This window comes from Solanum lycopersicum, chromosome 5, assembly GCF_036512215.1.
Source record: "Solanum lycopersicum chromosome 5, SLM_r2.1".
In the NCBI taxonomy this organism is placed as follows: Eukaryota; Viridiplantae; Streptophyta; class Magnoliopsida; order Solanales; family Solanaceae; genus Solanum; species Solanum lycopersicum.
Genome location: NC_090804.1, coordinates 26,232,103 through 26,249,415, shown reverse-complemented (window position 1 = coordinate 26,249,415; position 17,313 = coordinate 26,232,103).

The following is a 17,313-nucleotide window of genomic DNA, read 5'->3' as shown; positions in this document are numbered from 1 at the left end:
CACAAGATTATTATTTTTCTTTTAATTTATCTCTTAACTTTCTCACCTATCTAAGAGGTTGTGGGTTAAATCGCCACTCTCCACATTTAATTTCTCCTTTGTTTTTCTCCTAACTCTCTCATCCATTCAAGAGGTTGTGGGTTCAATCCTCACTCTCCACATTTCATATTCTCCTTTGTTTTTCTCCTAACTCTCTCATCCATTCAAGAGGTTGTGGGTTCGAATCCCCAGACCCTCACCTTATTTTAATTTATATTTTATCCTTACCTTCTCATTCTGACAAGAGGTGGTGGTTTCGAATCCCACTCCTCTCATTATGTTTATTATTTTCAAATTTCTCTTTACTCTCTTGTTTGGCCTAGAGGTTGTGGGTTCGAATGCCACACCTCTATTTTTTTCAGCTTTCATGTATTGAGGTCGTGGGTTCAATCCCCACTTACCTCACATGTTTTAAATTTATTTTAAACTTCTCAACCTCAAATGTTCTGGCCGAAACTCCATCACCAACTGCTGGAAATTTGACTAAATTTTCTAGCCTTGATTTAACAACATTCATACATTCATTTTGTGGTATTTTCAAAAAAAATTAACGCGTTTTTAAGTGTAGATTCATTGTTGTTTTAGCTTAGATTTTTCCACTTAAGATCAGCCACATTACACTTCATTTAAACATCACAAATTACACATCTTATGCACCTTAATTCCAATCATTAAACAAGTCATTCTAAGGCTTCAAAATGGAGAACAACAACAAATATTTTACACATTTCACCCCATCATTTTAGGTTGACATCATTGAGCATGCTTGCTATTTCCAAACACAAAATCACAAACATCATATTTCACACTAAGTTACCAGCAACCATACGAACAACATGATTTCTAACCTCATTTAGATTGAAATCGGAAGGAGAGTAGGGACAAGGAATTCGTCAATAAAGGGGACAACCCTAGTTTCATACGTTGAATTTTGTCAAAAGAAATTTCTCATGGAGGAAGGATTCCAAGAGAGAAAACCCATACCTGTTCTTATTCTTGTTCAACACTCAAAGTTTCTGCCAAGAAATACCACCAACCCAATGTCCAACACAGAAACTCCCACCTTACCCGTCGAGAATGTAACATTTAGCTTTACTTCGATGGATTGTTTTTGTCGCTTGTATTTTTAAGTTCAACTGAGAAGAACTTTTGTTGTTATTTATGATTTTTGTTGCTTGTTTGCTAACAGAGAAAACCTGAAAACAGATGTGAGAGGTAGATGGATAAGCGGGAAACAGAAGTGTGAGGTAGTGTCCCCTTAGAACTAACACTTGTTGGCAAGACTTAGTCAAATTAATTACTAATTAATAATTAATAAATAAAAATATGATTTTCTTATTTTTTTAACCAGCCATTAATTAATAATTTATTAAATTAATCTACCAAATTAATTACAACAAATTAAATCATTATTCCCACCCAGGTTCGAACCCAGGTGGAGCAAGATTTTCCTTAATGGGCAATTTCGGCCCTCTCTACACAAAATGCCCCTCCACCATATTAATTCAATAATTAATTACATATTTAGAGTAATTATGATACTACCCTTATCCTAGAAAATGACCATTTTACCCCAAGACCCTCCAAACTTAAGATTTCCCCTTTTTAAGTCCGATAAAGACTCGTATGGGCAAATATTCATATTCGGGATCCCTACATTGCTGGACCCAACCTTTCCTAGCTTAAATAACTCCCTAAGTTAGTTAGCTTGGCTGTTTCAAGGGTTCAGAGGCCTGGTTCTACGCGCATCAATCGTAACCATGACGGGCCGTCTTGCTGGTTCGTCGTAAGAATAATAGATTTAGTCCCAGTACCCGAATTCCAAGAGTGTAAGTGTTATGGAAATGAGACCTTTGACGGACCGTTTTGCCTGTGACGATCCATCATACCTGCCGTCGAGGGTAATGAAGAGAGCAACAGAAGAATTTGCAAAGTATGAGACGACGGAGTTTATGATGGCCTTTCATGACCACGATGACCCGTCGCGAGGTCCGTCGACCCAGCCGCGTTTTGACAGGTTTCCATCCATTATAGTCCTTCTTTTATTAGGTTTTTGTTTTTATATAAATAGTTCAAGAAACCTTATTTTGGGGGTTAGACTCTTGGTGATTAGACTCTATAATTGTAAGACTCTTGGTTTTTAGACACTTTTATGTTATATTCTTTGTGAGGATACTATTTTGATTATTACAGTTTGTATTATTGCACAATTTTCTCTGGAGTTGATTGTTGGTGATTTTGTTGATTAATGAAGTAAATTCTGAATTTTCTTCTTTCTCTTTGAAGTAAGTGTATAAATTCTTATCTTATATATTTGAATATTGAGATTATGACTATGGGTAACTAAATGCCATAAATAGGGTTGTGGGAACCATAGGCCAATAACGAGGTAAAACCTAACTAAAATAACAATTCTACAATAGAGTCTTGCATGTATTGATAATTCTTTCACTTAGAAGTCTTTTTAACAGATGCCCAACGTTAGAACTCGCCTTAATGCTACTTGCCGGATCAAGGATGTAGATAATAGGAAAATAATTATCAACATAGATTTAGTGTATACTATCTAATAGGCTAGTATTGAGTGGTACGAGGTAATAACTTAGTCAAATATCGAATACAATGCTAAATATGAGGTAAAGGTAAGGGTTAATAAAAGAGCACACGTAGCCGGACCAAGGTGCGGAGTGAAATTTTGTAAATGCCGGACCAAGAATTTAGAAATACATAACTTATCACTTTGAATGCAAGATACTACAAAGGAATTGTTATAGTTAGAACTATCAAGTTAGGAACCTGTGGGGATCACGTAAACCCTAGTTACTTTTACTAACTGATTAAACTCCAACATTTGAATCTGTAAGTTTTCTACTTTGATTTAGCTAAATATTTTCATTCATTTAGAAATAAACCCTCCCCTTATATTGTCTTTGTTTTCCAAGGAAATTATTGACTAAATAATAGTAATAATAGATTGAAGTTAAGTCTAAACTTTTTTCCTCGTGGGAACGATCCCAACCTCATTAGTTGGGTTCTTTACTTGATATGACCACTTTACTTCTTATTTGAGGATTTAGTTTGAGCATTATCAAATTTTGGCGCCGCTGCCGGGGAAAGTAGCTTTTAGATTAACTTAAACTTATTACTATAGTTTAGTCGATATTTTCTTAATTTGACTTTGTTTCTTGTTTTTTTATTCTTGAAAAACTATCATCCTTGTATGCCAAATACACGGAGAGGAAGAGAACCCTTGTTTCCCTACGATCACGAATTAGAGCGTACACTACGCAACTTTAAATCGAAACATGGGTATTAATGATGATGATCCAAACAAGAACATCCCTGCTCCGGTTGATGTTCATGGTCAGTTATTACCTGATGCTCCAGGTGAAAACCAACAGAGGGGAAAAAAATCCCGCTCCACGGCCCCAAGAATACTAAAGAGGCCATGACAATATAGCAGACTCCGATGGGCCACTTGTCATGCCCCCTCTACCACCAGGCCACACCTTTGTGGTAACTAGTACCCTGATGCAAATGCTCACTGCCAGAGGTTTGTTTTTAGGGCTACCTTCTGAGAATCCACATGCCCATATAGCTAAATAAAGGGAAGTGTGTAAAAGTTTTGTAGGGAGACCTAACTTGGACTTGGATGTAATAGGGCTAAGAGTGTTTCCTCTCTCACTGACGGGAGAGGCTGCTATTTGGTTCACTGAGCTCCCTTATAACTCAATTTTCACTTGGAACAAACTAAGAGACTTTTTCTTAGCACGCTACTACCCGGTCTCCATCAAACTAAACCACAAAGACAGAGTGAACAACTTTGTGGCACTACCAGGAGATTCAATTAGTAGTTCTTGGGATAGATTCACCTCGTTTTTGAGAAGCGTCCCCAATCACCGCATAGATGATGAGTCACTGAAGGAATACTTCTATCAGGGACAAAATTATAATAATGAAGCGGTGCTTGATACTATAGCGGGTGGTTCTTATAGGGAGTGTCCTTCTTCTGAGATTGCTTTGGAGTTAGAGAAAATCTCTTTGAACCATAAAGCTTGGAGTACTAGGAAGTCAAATACTCTAAGAAATACCTTCACAGTGCAATCCACTCACAACCCGGCCACATAGATGAGAACTGAGCTTGGGTTGGTATTAAAACATGTCACTGGGGGTGCAGAAAAGATAAATGCAGTCAACTACTTGTCGAAACCACCTCCACCAAATGATGAATTCTATTATTAGATGGATTCCTATGTGGTAAATGAGAAGACGGAGGATTTCCGACCGAGTGCCTAAGGCTCTAATCAGGAGAATTGGTGCCAAGGTCAAGGGAACCAAGGTCGGATCTATGATGACTATAACCGTGAGGGTCATTATGTTCGAGAAGGAAATAACAACCGCAACAACAACTTCAAAAGGGGTAACTATGGTAATAAAAATGATAGGAATGGGCCCTATGTTCCACCTCAAAATCGTGAAGTTACTCCTAGGGACGGTGGAGGTAGTATGGCGCGAGTTGAGGATGTGTTGCATAAAATGATGAGGAGGGTTGATGCTATTGATGACTACACTAAAGAGTTGAGGAATGATTTAGCGGGTATTGGACAGAAAGTCGATACACATGCAATATCGATTAAGCAGCTTGAGTTAAAATTGGCCCAATTATCTGCGACTGTGAACAAGCGGCAACTGGGCACTCTTCCTTGAAAAACTATCCAAAATCCGAAGAATGTTGGACATTGTATGGCATTCACTACTCGCGGTGGTAAGCAAACTGTTGACCCACCTATGTCGTCTAATGAGAAAAAGGTGACAAAAGATACTGATAAAGTGGTATAGGTTAATGGTGAAGTATAAGATAACACTAGAAAAGATGTTGAAGTGCATAAAAAGGTAACTCCCATGCCTAAGACATTACCCCCATTTCCTCAAAGATTAGTTAAAAATATCAGGATGGTAAATATCGACGTTTTATGACAATGTTGAAGCAACTTTCTATCAATGTCCCTTTGGTAGAAGCTTTTGAACAAATGCTCGGTTATGCCATGTTTATGAAAGATCTGGTTACAAAGAAAAGATCGGTCACTTTTGAGGATGATGATAGAATGAAACATTGTAGTGCTGTTGCTACAAGATCTCTTGTACAAAAGAAAGAAGATCCGGGTGCATTCACTATTCTTTGTACAATCGGGCTATTACATTTTGTGAAAGCATTATGTGATCTAGGTGCAAGCATAAATCTCACGTCCATCTCGATTTACAAGAAGTTGGGTTTGGGTGATCCAAAGCCCACTGCGATGCGGCTACTTATGGCCGATCGAACTGTAAAAAGGCCTATAGGGATCCTCCACAATATGCTAGTAAAAGTGGATTCATTCATATTTTCGGCAGATTTTGTTATTCTTGATTGTGAAGTCAATTTTGAAGTGCCCATTATTCTTGGGAGGAATTTTCTTGCTACGGGAAGATCCTTAGTAGATATGGAAAAGGGGCACATTAAATTTCGATTGAACAATGAGGAAGTGACCTTTAACATTTGTAGGTCCATGAGGTAGAGTGGTGAGCTCCAATATGTATCTGCTATATCCTACAACATTGGTGAGTCATCTTAGACACAAATAGAAGAACGTCTAGGTGTAGAAGCATTAGCGGCAGTGATAATGAATATTGATAACGATTGCATTGAAGAGTATGAGTCATTGGTCACGGCTCTTGATCGAGGTGATGTTTGGTTTAAACCAAAGAAATATTAGTTAGATATGAAGAATCGCGAGTCTCCAATCGCGAAATCATCTATAGATAAGGATCCAAAGTTAGAACTAAAAGCTCTCCTTCCTCATCTTAGGTATGAATTCTTAGGAAAAGGTGACACTTTTTCGGTAATCATTGCAACAGAGCTGAATGAACAACAAGTTAAGAGTTTGGTGAAAGTGCTAAAAAGGTTCAAAAGAGCTATTGGGTGGACTATTGAGGACATTATTAGGATCCCTCCTGGTATTTGTTCTCATAAAATACAACTCATGCCCGATCTTAAGCCATGTATTGAGCACCAGAGACGCTTAAATCCACCTATACAAGAGGTCGTGATGAAGGAAATCATTAAATAGTTGGATGCTGGAATAATCTATCCCATCGCCGTTAGTAGTAGGGTATACCTTAATTAGTGTGTACCGAATAAAGGGGGAATGATTGTGGTCCCTCATGAGAAAAATGAACTTGTTCCAATGAGATCGATTCCTGGATGGAGGGTGTGTATGGTTTACCACAAATTAAAAGCATGAACTGAAAAAGACCATTTTCCTATGCCCTTCATGGATCATATGTTGGATAGACTTGCCGGAAAAGGGTGGTACTGTTTTCTTGATGGATATTAGGGGTATAATCCGATTTCTATTGCACCAAAAGATCAAGAGAAAACCACTTTTACTTGTCCATATGGGACCTTTGCATTCAAAAGAATGTCGTTTGGGTTATGCAATGCACCTGCCACATTTCCGAGATGTATGATGTGATATTCCCCGACATGGTGGAAGATACTATGGAAGTTTTTATGGATGATTTTTCTGTGGTTGGTGATTCATTCGAGTGGTGTTTGAACTATTTATCTGAGGTCCTTAAGAGATGTGAAGACTGCAATTTAGTACTAAATTGGGAAAAATGCCACTTCATGGTGAAAGAAGGTATTGTTTTGTGTCATCGCATTTCAGAAAAGGGCATAGAGGTTGATCGAGCTAAAGTCAAGGTAATAGAGAGACTTCCTCCACCTATCTCTGTAAAGGGTGTGAGAAGATTTCTTGGGCATGCATGTTTTTACCGGAGATTCATTAAAGATTTTTAAAAAATCGCACATCTATTGTGCAAACTGCTGGAGAAAAATTGTAAGTTTTATTTTGATGAATCCTGTCTTAAAGAACTCGGCGAGCTAAAAGAAAAATTGGTGTCTGAACCTATCATTATTTCTCCGGATTGGAACAGTCCATTTGAAGTGATGTGCAAATCTAGTGGTGTTGCTCTTGGTGTAGTATTGGGAAAAAGAAAGAACAAAATCCTTCACCCCATTTAATATTCTAGTAAAGCCCTAAATGAAGGTCTGAAGAACTACACAGTGACTGAGCAAGAACTCCTTGCAGTAGTCTTTGTTTTTGAAAAATTTCACTCCTATTTGATAGGTACTAGAGTTATAGTGCATGCTGACCATTCAGCATTGAGATATTTGATGGAAAAGAAGGATGCGAAATTGAGGTTGATTCGTTGGGTATTACTGCTACAAGAATTTGACTTTGAAGTGAGGATAGAAAAGGGACCTAAAATCAAGTTGTCGATCACTTTTCCCGACTAGAAGATTAATCTATAAGAGAGTTAGGGGATATAATTGATATTGATTATACTTTCCCCGATAAGCATGTATTGGGTGCCTCACAAGACTTGATTCCATGGTTCGCAGATTTTGCAAATATCTGGCTAGTGATATTATTCCATCAGACTTGTCCTTTCATCAAAAAAAGATTTGATGTATGATGTGAAGAATTTCATTTGGGATGAACGATATTTATACATGAGTTGTGCCGATGGGCTTATTCGGCGTTGTTTGCCAGAATGTGAGATGTTGAGTGTTTTAGAGGCAGTTCATTCCTCACCCGTTGGTGGACATCACAGTGGTATCTGAACCGCTCATAAGATATGACAATGTGGGTACTATTGGACAACTCTTCATCAAGATGCTCATGAGTTCGCTAAAGTATGTGATAGATGGCAAAGAGATGGCGGCATTTCAAGAAAGCAAGAGCTCCCTCTCAACCCCATTCTTGTGATTGAGTTATTTGATGTTAGGGGTATTAACTTTATGGGACCTTTTGTGAGTTCTCATGAAATGAAGTTTATTTCAGTAGCGGTTGATTATGTATCTAAATGGGTGGAATCTATCGCCCTCGCAAAAAATGAAGGGAATAGTGTCACTACATTCTTAAAAAAGAATATATTCTCTCGTTTTGGCACCCCAAGGGCAATTATTAGTGATGGGGGCTCCCACTTCTACAACAGATTATTCAAGGGGTTATTGGAGAAATATGGGGTTCGCCATAATGTGGCTACTCCTTACCACCCTCAAACTAGTAGGAAAGTTGAAGTGTCAAAGAGGGAGATCAAACAGATATTGTCAAAAACATTGAACGCTAGTAGAACGTATTGGTCAAGGAGGCTTGATGATGCTCTTTGGGCCGAGCGGACAGCGTATAATACTCCCATAGGTATGTCCCCATATCAACTTGTATATGGGAAAACTTTTCATCTTCCGGTTGAATTAGAGCATAAAGCCATGTGGGCTATGAAGAAGGTGAAAATGGATTGGAACGAAGCTGCAGAACAATGGTTAACTGGGTTGAATGAACTCGATGAATTTTTCCTGAAAGCTTATGAAAGCTCATCCCTCTACAACGAAAAGATGAAGAAGTACCATGACCTAAAAATTAATAAACGAGAGTTTATGGTTGGGGATTTGGTACTTTTATTCAATTCTAGGTTGCGCTTGTTTACGGGCAATCACAAGTCCAAATGGACTGGTCCTTACTTGGTTACCAAACTATTCCCTCATTGAGTAGTTGAGTTGGAAACTAAGGAGGGTGTGCGGTTCAAGGTGAATGGAAAATGCATAAATATCTATTTCGGGCATACTGAATCGGCTAATGAAGTGATCGAGGCATACCATCTTGATGAAGTCTGCGTTATCAAGTAACCTCAGTCATTCTGTGACGTTAAATCAGGCGCTTGTTGGGAGGCAACCCAATACTTATAGTTTTTCTTTCTAGTAATGGTAGCATTTTCTACTAATGGGTTTTAAATTTGTAGGCACATCACCAAGAAATTTTGTAGAATATCACTATGCAGTAGTCACTGAAGGACCCATCGACGACCCGTCACGAACGCGACGGATCGTCGCATGAATCCGTCGTGCCAAGTACGTCTTTCAGTTATTTTCAAAACTAGGGCACACGCGACGAAACTAATGATGGACCGTGGCCATTGCGACGGACCGTCGTCGGGGATTCGTCGCGTCATTAATGAGCGTACCCGCCCCGACCCACTTGGGAACTTCTAAAAAAATTCAACCTATAAAAACCCCCACCCCTTCATTTGAACGGTTTCTTTCCCTCTTTCTCCCATTCCCTCCCTCTTAAACTTCCCACTTCCTAACTCTTTTTCAACCGACCATTTTCCCTAATTCCCCAATTCCTACAATCCACTCTTTACTAGTCAGAGTCTGCTGCTGTGGTTCTCTTCATGATAACCAAGTACCTTCCTCGCTTGTTTTTGTCAAATTATCAGGTATGTGTCTCTGATTTCTACTAATTTACATTGCATTTTTGTTTATTTATTAATATTAGCCTATTTCTTATTGATGGGTTCATTCTTTAATACTAATTCTATCTGACCTAGGTTGAGAATCCTCTAAATTACCTTGTTAAAACTCTAGAAATAGGTGCTTTAGCATTGCCAGTTTACTAGGTATTTGGGTTAGACACATGAAGGTTAAACACTAAAAATTCCATTTGGGTCATAGGGGATGATTGTGGCACCCCCAGTTCTCTCACAGAATGACAGAACAAGACCCCGATGACGGAATGTCGAACCCACGACGAACTGTCATAGGGTCCATCCCAACATGCCCAACACCCCACTGTCCAATTTTCTCCAAGTGTCCACCAACGAACACATGCGGCGGACCATCTTTCCCGTGACGGTCCATCCTGCACAACCGTTCTGGATGTTAGAAACCCTATTCCTAAGGGTCTCTCACGTTTTCTAAGTGTCCTCTAATGGACAAATTCCACGGACTGTCGTTCACACGATGCTCCGTCCTGCACAACCGTTCTAGTTGTCAGAGACCCTATTCCTAAGGGTCTCGCTCTTTGTCTAAGTGTCCTCTTACTAACATATACAACGGACCTTCATACCCACGACGGTCCATCCTACATAACTGTTATATCGGTCAGAGACCCCTCTCCTAAGGGTCTCCATACTTTTTCCAAGTGTCCCCTGATAGACACCTACGACAGACCATCATACCCTAGACAGAACGTCCTGCATAACCGTCATGACGATCAGAGACCCCTATCCTAGGGTCTCCATACTTTTTCCAAGTGTCCAATAACGGACACCTACGACAGACCGTCATACCCTTGACGGTCTGTCCTGCACAAACCGTCATGACGGTCAGAGACCCCACTCCTAAGGGTCCCCATACTTGTTCTAAGTGTCCCACCACGGACATAGACGACGGATCGTCATCATCACAACGGTTTGTTCTGCTTATCTGTCATAACTGTCAGAGACTTTCCTTCAAGGGTCTCCACATAAATATTGTTTAAGTAAGACATGACGGACCCCATGACGGTCTATCATACTCACGACGAGCCATCAACTGGTCCGTCCTGTGTCACTGTTACTATAGAAATATCATTACATCTTAACTCTTTTATTTATTTTGTGTCATTTTGCTTGTCTTGTTTGCTCCTTCTAGTACTAATATTGATTCCTTACATGTACTATCTCTTATGGCACCAAGGCAAAATTGAGTCTACGCACGTGGGCGATCAAAATCTATCACCCCGTCTGTCCACCTTGTCATTGGCTCTGATGATGAGCGTGGCCCCGAGTACGTGCCACTCCATCCCGAGCTGCACGTGCTACCATATCAATGCCCAAAAAGATGGCGTCCAGCATAGTCATTGCCTCCCAGTCTGATAAGGAGCGAACACTAATCGGAACACCTTGTGGGTAAGCTACTCATCAAGAAGGAGTGTTTGGCTACTTAGCAGTTTCGTGGTCGTAGGAAGCCTCCGGATCTGCTTAAGTCCCTACACCATCCACAGCTGCATAGTATGCCTCGTGTGATGAGGCTGACAATTCAGAATCCACACCCGGCTCACCGACTAGTGCTCTCACCCCAGTTTTCGACCAGCCCAACCGGTGGTGTGTCGACGGGCAGTATCAAGTTATTCATACGCAAAGTTTCTGAATGAGAAAGGAGTCATGACACGAACCCTTATATAGGAGAGGCGAGTCAATACGGGAAGTCTCCCTACAATGACAGATATCCTTAATCTCTTCACCAGACACCGACTGGAGTGGACAGAGCGTTTGTTGGGCTGTTATAGTGAAGAGTTGGTTAAAGAGTTCTACACCTCCTACGTGACTACTCTCAGATCACAGATTGATAGGCGGGCTGCCCCTGCCAAATAGGCCCTACTTGAGCATGTCCGAGTACATGGCATTCAGGTTGATATCTCCCTGCCTTCCATTCGCCGGTATCTATACAGAGAGGAAGTTGATGCCAACCGGACCCCTCTCACTGCCGAGTTTGATTACCGATGGAAAATTGTCAAAGATGACCAATTCTTGCGTGAGTCATCGCTGAGAGAGACCACCAAGAGGTGGATGGCCCTGCACTTGTCTGTTGATGGAGAGGGTGCCGACTTGGTAACCGAGCCAAAGGGAGACATCAAGAAGGCTAACCTAACTTTCACGGCAAAGTGCTTATGGTTGATTGTCCGTTACTGCTTTTCCCCCACAGCCGCTGATAATATAGTGACATGGGATCATGCATTTCTGATTGAGGCGATGATAGCCGGGTTTGAGGTGGACTTTGCTCGGCTTCTACAGGCGGTCATGCACGAGAGGGATTTTAAGGTCACAACTACTTACCCATTTCCGTGCATGATATTTTCTTTATGTAGGTCCGCAGGTGTGCCTATATGGCACATTGATCAGCTCAAGACCCCGTTGGGCACGGTTGATATCGGCCTCATCAAGGATGAGGCCAATGAGTTGGCTCCACACACAGGGCCCCGTCCAGAGTTGACTCAACTTGGTGACAATCTGGTTGATACAGTGGCACAGGCTCGCGCGGCTACGCAGGCTGCTTCTGAAACCACAGACACTACCTCGGTCCAGTCTATTCCGGGTAGTAGCACTGGCTCGAGCTCCTCTCATTCATCCCCTTTCCCCGCTCTGGTCCCGCTTGCTAGGGTATAGAAACTAGAGGCACAAATGGCTACACTTCTGCATCACATCCAGCCTTGGATGCAGAGATCTATTGCTGAGGCAGAAGGGCACTTGGAGCGGAGAATGGTCCGGCACGCAGAGCTGAATATCGCTGAGGTTCATCAGTGCTTGGACGCTTTTGAGTTGCGGGTGCTAGCCCGACCAGTCCCTTAGGTTGATGTGTCGACCATTCAGGTTGCGGTCAAGAATCTTCACAGACATTGATATGATCCTAGAGGCTAGGGTGCCTGAGTCTGAGGCCCCTTCTGCAAAGCCTGCTGAGGATACAGTGATGGCAGCCTTATTCGCCACTTCTGAGAGTCCACCACCTTCCCCTCGAGAGCATGCCATGAGGTGTAAGGGTCGAGAGGAGGATGAGGCTAGAGCACGGAAGAAGCAGTATTGTGAGATGAAGGCTGCAAGGAGAGCCTCGCTTGCTGATGAGGAGGCGCGTCGGATAAGGGCTGTAGAGTTAGCTGCTGGGGCATCTAGCTACAGAAATGTGGAAATAGCGGGAGGCACTTGATATACAGTGGTTTCACGGTATTATTAATACTTTTTCCTTAAGTTTATTGTGTCCAAAAGCCTTTTTGTGCTAATTTTTATGTAAGTTTCTCTCTATTTGCAGGAAATCTATCTAAAAGATGAATGCAAATGTTTTTGAGCGATTAATACAGAAAAGTACCACCTACGGAGCTTTTGACAGTTCCTCATGCCCGTGATGGTCCGTAGGTGGCATCGTAGTGCAACTGCTGAAGGAAGATGGAGAAGTCTGACCAAGTGTGGGGTTACGGAGTGCGTGACGGACCGTCGTAGCCATAATGGTCCGTCCTTCTAGTTCGTAATGAAGTTCAGAGAAGTAGTCCCAGTACCCAAATTCCAAGAGTTTAAGTGTTTTGCAACGGAGACCCTCGACGGACCGTTGTGCCTGTGACGATCTGGCATACGTGTCGTCGATGGTAATGATGAGAGCAGCTGAAGAAATTGCAAAAGTATGGGATGTCGGAGTCCATGGCAGTCCATCGTGACCACGACGATCCATCGCGAGGTCCGTCGACCCAGCCGCGTTTTGATAAATTTCCAGCTTATAGAGTCCTTATTTAATTAGGTTTTTATTTTAATAACTTGTTCGAAAAACCTCATTTTTGAGGTTAGACCTTTAATCATTGTTAGACTCTTGATTATTTTTAGACCCTTTATGAGACTCTTGGATATTTTGAGACTTTTGTAATTGATTGTTGGTGATTTTTGTTAATTAATCAAGCAAACTTTCGGATTACTCTTTCTCATTAAAGTAAGTACATGAATTCTTATACCATATATTTGAATATTGTGATATGACTATGGGTAACTTAACTTCATAACTAGTGTTGTGGGAACCATAGGCAAAAAATAAGGTAAAGACTAACTAAAATAACAATTCTAGAATAGTGTTCTGCATGTATTGATAATTCTTTTGCTTAGAAGTCTTTTTAGCGGATGGCCAATGTTAGAACTCACCTTAATGCTACTTGCCGAACCAAGGAGGTAGATAATAGGAAAAGATTTATCAACATAGATTTAGTGTATACTATCTAATAGGATAGTATTGATTGGTACGAGGTAATAACTTAGTCAAATATCAAATATGATGTTTAATATGAGGTAAAGATAAGGGTTAGTATAGCAACACACGTAGCTGGACCAAGGTGCGGAGTGAAATTTTCTAGATGCCGGACAAACGATTTATAAAAACATAACTTATCACTTTGCATGCAAGATACTAGGAAAGAATTGTTATAGTTAGAATTATAAATTTATGAACCTGTGAGGAACACGTAAACCCTACTTACCTTTATTAATTGATTAAACTCCAACATTCGAAGCTGTTAGTTGTGTCCTTTAATTTTTCTAGTTATTTTCATTTATTTAGAAATAGAAACCCCCCCTTTTATCATTTTTTCTTTCCGAAGAAGTAATTGACTAAACAATAGTAATAATAGATTGAAGTTAAGTCTAAACTATTTTCCTCATGGGAACGATTCCAACCTCACTAGTTAGGTTATTTACGTGACACGACCGCTTTACTTTTTATTTGAGAAGTAAGTTTGAGCGTATCAAAATTTGGCGCCGCTGCCGGGGAAAGTAGCTTTTAGATTAACTAAAACTTATTACTATAGTTTAGTTGATATTTTCTTGATTTAATTTTGTTTTATTGTTTTTGATTTTTGCAAAACAATCTTCCTTGTATGCCAAATACACGGAGAGGAAGAGAACCCTTGTTTCCCTACAATCACGAATTAGAGCGTACACTACACAACATTAATCGAAACATGGGAATCAATGATGATGATCTAAACCAGAACATCCCATCTCCGGTTGATGTTCATGGTCATTTGTTACCCGATGCTCCGAGTGAACACCAACAGAGGGGACAAAATCTCGCTCCACGGCCCCAAGAATACCATAGAGGCTATGACAATATAGCAGACTCTGATGGGCCACTTGTCTTTCCCCCTCTACAACCAGGCCACACCTTTGTGGTAAATAGTAGCCTGATGCAAATGCTCAGTGCTAGATGTTTGTTTTCAAGACTACCTTCTAAGGATCAACATGCCCATATAGCTAAGGTTAGGGCATTGTGCAAAAGTTGTGTAGGGAGGCCTGACTTGGACTTGGATGTAATAGGTCTAAGAGTGTTTCCTCTCTCACTGAAGGGAGAGAAATTGATAATCTAACCCCAAACTTGCTAGGAGCTCTTAGGCTATCTTCTGGCTCAGAGCTCCCAAAGGTGATAGGCTACCCAAAAAATACGATTGAGGGTATCCGCTACTATATTGACATTCCTTGGGTGATAAAAGATGTCCATATCAATGAATTTCAGCAATTCATTCCATCCACTCTATTCAAGAATTAACATTTTCAGATTAAAAATATATTGGAAGCACTTAGGATCTGTATACATATCAAAATGAAAGATATTAAGAGCCTGTTTGGCTCATCTTAAAAGCTGGTCAAACTGACTTAAAAGCAGATTTTTGACTTATTTAGCTATTTGGCAATACTCAAAATAACTTATTTTAAGTTAAAAAAAAAACTTATTTTAAGACAAAAGTTAAAAGCTTGGGTAGGGGTGCCTTTTTTTTCCAGCTTATAAGCTGTTTTAAGTTGACCACATTTTTAACTTTTTGCCCTTAATATTTTTATACAATCTCCAAATTACCTACATAACCCAAAAATCTCTTTCTTCTATTTTTCCCTTTTCACGTGTGGATGATAGACAATTACTATTACTAATGAATGAAAATAAAATAAATCTTAAATCTTCCAAGTGATCTATTCAAATGATATATTATTAAAATTAAAATTAAGTTGCACATATAACCTAAATAAAAATTTATATTCCTCTTATAAATAATTTGTGATAATAAAAAAATATGTGAATGATAGACAATTATTATTACCTATGGATGAAACTAAAATAAAATCACAAATCGTTCTTTAATCTATTCAAATTATGTATCTTTAAAATCTATAATAAGTTTATATTCCTCTTACAAATAATTTGTGATGAGAAAGAAATATGTGAATGATAGCAAAATATAATTAATTATGACTGTAAAATATAAATTAATTAACTTTATTATGTTAACAACTTTTAAGGGTATTTCAGACTTTTGGATTTAAAAAGTTGTTTATCAGCACTTATTTGCCAAACACATCAACAACTTTTTTTTAACTTCAGCACTTTTATCCAAACGCATAACTGCTTATTTTAAAAATAAGTTTCAGCACTTTCAAAAGTACTTTTTTAAAGCTGCTTTTATTAAGCCCATCCAAACGGGCCCTAATTCAAATAATACCCCAAAATCTTGAAGGAATGAATAAGTGCAGTAAAATCTAAATCGTAGGTCGGGTAGTTCTTTTCGTTCTTCTTTAACTATAATGAAGCATAATCAATTATCGATATATTATGTTTTAGAACATTAATCAGCATAATGGTAGAATCATACTAATACATTAAATTGTCCTCTTTACCATCATGTTGTGTCAAAATTGGTGTTGAAGTCAATTCGTCTTTCAGCTTTTGGAATCTCCCATCCTAGTCTATTGTCCACTGAAACTTAATTTAAGTCAACTTTGTTAGGGGTGCTGAAAGTGGAAAAAATACTTTCCACAAACCTTATATATTATTCCACTAACCCTCAAAAAGATTCAAACTTCTACCAGGCTCATAGTTCTAGGCCAAGTCTTCACGACCTCAGTCTTCTATAAGTATACCCACATACCAGCATCTAATACAATATGCCCCCCCATGAAAAACCATTTAACACAACCAGAACTCATACTTTTAGAATTTAGCTTAGAAACTCTAACTTTGGGGTAGCTAAAGTACTACTTGGAGATTATTTCTATCATTTGCCTGTGACTGAGAATGAACCGGAATATCATTAACTAATACAATTTCAAACAAGTCTAGGATGACATGGATATACTATTCATTAGGTTCATAAATACTCTTGGGTTATTCGCCAATCTAAAATACATTACAAAAAACTCAAAATGGACATCTCCAATCCTAAAATCTATCTTCGGAATATTACTCTCTTGAACAAGTACCTAGTGGTACACTAAATGTAAATAAATCTTTGGAAATCATCCGATATCATATAGTTGGCCAAAAAAACTCATCAATCCATTTAATGGATATTGTTCTTCATAGTCACGCTATTTAGTTTTTGGCAGTCTATACCATTTTGTAACGAGTCATCTTTCTTCCGCTCAAATAAGATTATTGCACCTTTTGACGATGCAATTTTCCCGATGAAGTTCTTATCTAATATATCACTCAATTGTTTTTTTACTATTCCTTCAATTTTTCCGTTGCGATTCTAAATAAGGTAATTGATATCGGTTGAGGATCTGGTGATGTATCAAAAGAAAAATTTTTCTCGTATTCTAGGGAAATAGGAAGAAGCTCACCTGGAAATGCATCTAAAAACTCATTGCCACTAGATTAGCTGAACAGTCTAGGGCATAGCATCAAAATCTTGACTCGCTCAGAAAATATGATAAGTATAGCCTTTGGGAAACATTTCCTTGCCTGAAGATTGCAAATAAACTTGCTTTTTGTCATTGCATCGTCAACCTTGCATTCTCATAATAGCCCTGGGAACTCATGAATTCTAACAGTCTTCTCTCAGTAGTCGACATCAACATAACATAGTTTCCACCAATCCATAATCATATTAATAA